The following is a 6,000-nucleotide window of genomic DNA, read 5'->3' as shown; positions in this document are numbered from 1 at the left end:
CTACTTTCCCATTCAGTCATTTTTTATTTCATCTCAAATCATGTCAAATTATCTAATTCGTCTTCTTCAGATCCTTCATTCGATCATTCTCATCCTTTATATAGCGGGTTCCAAACAATTTGGTGGATCAGGAATTAGGGCTTGGAAGATAGCCATGAGTATCACACTCTATGGTACAGAGAATGGTACTATGATTTTTTTTCTTATATATTATTTTTGAAACTTATATTTTCAGCACTTTTACTTGCTTCAAAATTTTGTCTATCTTTGAATTGTCATATCTCTTTCGCACTAGCTCCAAATTAGCTGGATTTTTTCCTGCATATTCTACTCAATGCTAGTTACAACTTAGGCTTTGGAATCATTCTGATTTGACTAATACTGGCTGATATACAATCCATTGAACAGGGGGCTGTTCGGGCATAATTTTCAGCATAATTTGTTAATTCTTATTTTCTGATGCAGGATACAATTATTCAACATTCAAGAATGATTGAAGAATGCCTAGAACTTATTTTCATAGCAGAATTCTCACAGAATGTAAGTGACTAGAATTTGATTTCATGACATTCTCATAGAATATAATTTTTATCAAAGGTACATTTTAATTGTTGTAGATGGTAATTAAATTTTTATCTTCGTACACTTTGGTTCTTGATCAATTGATTTGAGGATTACATTCTATTAGAATAAATTATAATTCTTTAATGTCTACTACATTTTATCAGAATTTATTGTTTTTATTCTCTTAGAATGCACTGGATTTTGTAAGATTTGAAAGTTAATTATTGTTTTCTTTGTGGATTTAGGTCTTGAAGATGTTGCCATTGATGTGGAAAAGGAAAAAAACATAGAGAACGAGAGTATATTCTAACAGAATCTACTCTGCCAGAATATGTGTGAATTAGTTTTTGTTGTATTTGTGATAAGAATGGTCGGAAGAATGGCTTGAAGACATGATAAGAATAACTTGAAGAATGAGCCAAAGATTCATGACACTCACAGTTTAAGCATGTTTTAATTTTTTAAGAATTACACTTGTACTTTATTCATTACCTATATATTCAAGAATGCTGATTTTTTATGATATTCTTTTAGAGTATGTATAAATATATTAAAATGTATAAGGCTATTAGTATGTAAGAATATGTACAAATTTGTATTTAAGTTCGAATGTATATGAAAATATTAAAATGTTGTTATTCTTCAACTAGGAGTTCAAGAATTCCGCTACTCTTCATTAATATTCTAATAGAATAAAACTCTTAAAGAACATCATTCAAACAAAAATTCAATCTGACGGAATAAAATCGGTTATGTTTACAAATTATGTTTAGAATTAATTTAAAATATTCATATTTTTAAATTGAGGACTGTTAATGATCCCTTAAAATCCAAAAATTTCCTTTTTTAAAATAGGTTAATTAACCAAAATACCCTTATGTTGAAATTTGTGTGATTATATGGTACATGCTATCCTATTGTAATATTATTGACCCTCATATCATGATCATTGATTCTTTTCATCCGATGGTCCAGATCTATGCATTTTGGCACACAATAGTTAGTAAAAACAAAATAACCTAAGCCTATATATATATATATATATATATATATATATATATATAAGAGAGTGATTAGTGAGGTGCCACCTCATTAATAACCTTTAGTTATTCATACTATTTTTTAACATACATTCATGCACATAACATTGGACCTCTACGTAAAAACCAACCCACCTACCTTCTATCCTTCTTAAATCTCGGCTATGAGGCCAAAAACCACCATCACACTCATTTTACATACAAAAATATCTTAAGAAAACTCTCAAGAACTCCTACATCTTCCTCTAAATTTTCGAGACCATGTGTGTATCTTCAAGATATTTTCATCTAGATCATCATCTTTGAACCACCCAATTTCAAAAACCTCTTCAAGAGGCTTACTAAAGTCCAAACATTCTTCAAATCTCTTCATCAAACCGAATCCAAACCCCAAGGTGAGTTCATACCCCCTTGTTTTCGGTTTTCAACTTGTTTTTTGGGGTAGAATACAAGTAAAATGTGTAGATCTATGTGTCTTATGCATAATATGTCTGATTTCTTGAATTATGTTGTGAAATTGTGTTAGATCTTGACAAATATCGAAATCCTTGACAAAAATAAGTAGAATTCATAAACTAAAACATTTTTATACATCATACTACAAAGACAATAGTATATTGCATGTCTTAAATGTGTAAAACAAAACAAAAGCTTTATATAAGAATCTTTTACAAATAAAGTAAATTTGGGGTTAAAAGTGATGTTTTCGGTTTTGTAAGGATCAACCATGTTATATTGGATAAAACAGAAAAGTTTATGATAATCACTTTTTTTAAAGTACCAAAAATGTAAATGCTAGCATTTTGGGCTTAGAAGTTTGGGCCATACGGTTTTGGGCCCAATTCGCAAAAAAATGAGACTTTTAGGATTAAAAATATTAAATATCAAATGGTTGAGCAAAAATGTAAATAAACCTAAATCAGATTTAAAAATGGCATTTTTTCTAAATTGGGTTAAAAATGCAAAGTTTTTGGAATTTGGGATGAAAATCTAAAATTCACGGAAAATGGGCCAAAAATGTAAACTTTTTCCAAATAAGGGCTGGAAAAGTCAATAATTGCATTATGAGCTGAAATTGTAATCTAAATTATAATTGGGCCGAAAATGCCAAGTAAAATGACTTAAAGGACTAAAAATGTCATTTTTCATCAAAAAGGAATAACAATGTCATTTTATACTAAGAAGCGGCTGAAAATGTAATTTCATGTGAAAAAACGGATGAAATGGTCAAATAAATATTTTGAGTCAAATGTGTCAATTATTAAACCATTGGGCCAATGATATAAATTCTTATAAGGATTTAAAAATGGTATATTTTTTTATAAACTAATAATATCGTTATAGATCAAACGTACGATATCTTAACATCATAAGTAAATGCGTCATATAAAAACACTATACCACATCAAATATACAAAAGTAGAACAATTGTACGACTATTGGATCTGGAACTTGTAATACATGCTTATTAGGCCTTCGTGATCCATTAGCATGTTTATTGGGTCAAATATATTGAATTCATGTCTACTAGGCCTTAGTGACCCAATGACATGCTGAACGGGTCTAAATTAATTTTTACATTTTATTGGGCCTTAGTGGCCCATTTGCATGTTAATTTTTCCGGAGAGATTCATTGTATGCTTAATGGGCTTCAACGTGTCCGTTTTCATGCCATCAAGCCTAGAAACAACTTACGTGTTTAATGTGTCGCAACTGTCCTTATTCATGTTTGTTGGGCCATGTCTTTCACATTCAAGTATCATCAGGTGTTAGTAAATCAAACATGTGTTTGTCCGTAGCTTGTAGTTATAATCAGAGTCTCCTTGAGGGAGAGCGAGAGTTTGTGTATAGATCTATACGGGGGGTGACTCCCCCACACATGAGTTGTTAGCTACAGTTAGACTAGGCCAGTCTATGGTGCCAAAATCTTGATCAAAACAGGTGTTTGGAAAAACGCCATGACAAGCGAATTGGTCATTATTATGCAAATTTATAACGACTCCCATAGAGATCCATTATCATCGATACATTATGGAAATCAAAGTGCTTAAATCATAATTATGCGAAAACAATTCTTACGATCAAACAAGGATTACGACACATTTATAAATAAGAAAATATCGAATTTTCTGGGGAATATTATTATTGATTACCCTCTACTTACAACAGATATAATACAAGGATTTTTTTAATTTCTTACTTATACATGTTTTTACAAAGGAAATCACACATACTTTTTATACTTGATCATTACATCATTTTCATAAAATTTATAGAAAATATCGGAGTTTATGGGTTTTACATACAATACAAAATCTTTCAGTTAAACATGCTTATGAAGTCACCAACATTATATATGTTGACCATTTTCAAAATAACTTTTATTCTCAGGTAATCGTTCAGCCGAAGAAATCATTAAGAGTATTTTGGGAATTTTATATTGATGTGCTAATCTTCGTACAATTTATGTTTTGAATTATGTATTGTGAAACAATGTACTTGATGTGAAGAATATTGGTTGTAATATGTAATGAATGGTGACGTTTATGTTATGTTTTATGTATATTCATTGTGATGATATTTCAATTGATAGTCACACGAGTCATCGGACGTTTCCGCCGTCTGGTTCGGGGTGTGACAAATCAAACCTAAACAAAAGTCTTCTCGATTATTGAATTTAGTTGATTGTTTAATTGCTTTAGCTGTTAGTTGCTTTGTTTGAGTATTACTTAATTGTTGAAGTTTCTAGTCTAGCAAAACTAGAGAAAACCTTTCCTTTTATTAATTTTTTTTAGATAATTTAGTAGTTAGTTTATTTACCGTTCCCTGTGTTGGATACCTTATTTGCTTAATTATACCACCAATTGATAGGTACACTGCTTTTATGTGTCTAAATCATATCTAAAAAGTAGGATTAAAACTACTGCATTTTACACACATCAGCAAGCAAATTAATATAAGTAAAGAGATAAGGAGAAGATACATGCCCGTCACAACATCGGGAGCTGCACGTGCCTCCTCTTCCGTCAGCTGGAGAGCCCTGCTCTTTACCGCATGCGCATCTACCCCGGCCTTGGCGGTCATCAATAATCTGAAGAGTTGTAGGAGCGGGTGCTGACACCGCTCCTTTTGTTGCCAAAAACATGATCCAAAAATTTCATTTTTAATTTAAGTAAAATAGTATTCCAAACATTATGGATACATCCTAAATAAACACAAGTGTATTAAATATCATAAAATCAGAGTGAAATATCAAGTACGGAATCCATATGGTGTGTGCAATGCAGTCACCCTGAAATCTTCCCCTTGCCACTAGAAGTACCAAAATCATAAACTAAAACCGTAAGCACAAAGCTTAGTGAGTTTCCTAAAATACCTCATACCATACATAATAAATCACATATTGGGCCCCCGCTCGACATCGGGCCTCACCCGACATTGAGCCCCACTAGGTTCACAGATCTGTTATTCTCAGGCCTTGCTTGTCACTGGGCCTCGCCCGCTATACACATACAATCTATATCACATAATCATGCTAACACATATAAAGATCATAAACACTAGCATATGTTCCAATTCTCAGGCCTCTCCTTGCATCAAGCCCCGCCCGGTATACATAGCAACACAAAACACATGCAAGGGTCATGCAGATCCTAGCATAATCAATAAGGGCTGACATTGGTGACTTAGTCCCACTAAACCCAATGAGGAAACTCAACTCGAATGTTGAAGCTCACTAAAAGAAATCCCTAGTTGCTACCATGATGACTCCCCGAGCTATCAGAACAAAATAACACCCAATTAACACTTGGGTTCCAATCTATAGCCAATAATCCATACTTGGGGTAAAATGGTCATTTTACCCCTAGCCTAGCTTGAATCAAAACTGAGACCCAAATCCATAGACCAAAAAGGCCCAAAACCAATTGACGGCAACTAAGGCGAGGAGATCTGCTAAGGCAGAGAGAACCATCTGGACTTCTCTTCTCTTGATGCCAACTAAGGCAGAGATATCTACTAGTCACAATCAGAGAGATGCGTTAGAACCACCCCAGGGACTATGCCCCGGCAGCAGGCTCTGACTGAAACGACCTAAAATACTACCCAAAAATTTTCATTTAAATAATACTAAAGTTATCAATGATCTATAATATATCATAAAATCGTACGTCATAAATCCCAAAAGGTTATAATAGAGGTATCATAACAAAAGAGCTGTAACAACATATCATAGTATATGAAATAAACTCCTAGGACAAAAGTTGAAGCTGTGGTGTGTGCAATGCCATCATCCCGAGCCCTTCCATTTGCTTGCGGAAGTACCTGAAACCAAAACTAAAACTGTAAGCACAAAGCTTAGTGAGCTCCCCCAGACTACCACATACCATACAATCAT

This window comes from Lactuca saligna, chromosome 6 (genome assembly GCF_052625555.1).
Source record: "Lactuca saligna cultivar CGN05327 chromosome 6, ASM5262555v1, whole genome shotgun sequence".
NCBI classification, from domain to species: domain Eukaryota; kingdom Viridiplantae; phylum Streptophyta; class Magnoliopsida; order Asterales; family Asteraceae; genus Lactuca; species Lactuca saligna.
Note: the sequence above shows the minus strand (reverse complement) of the source record.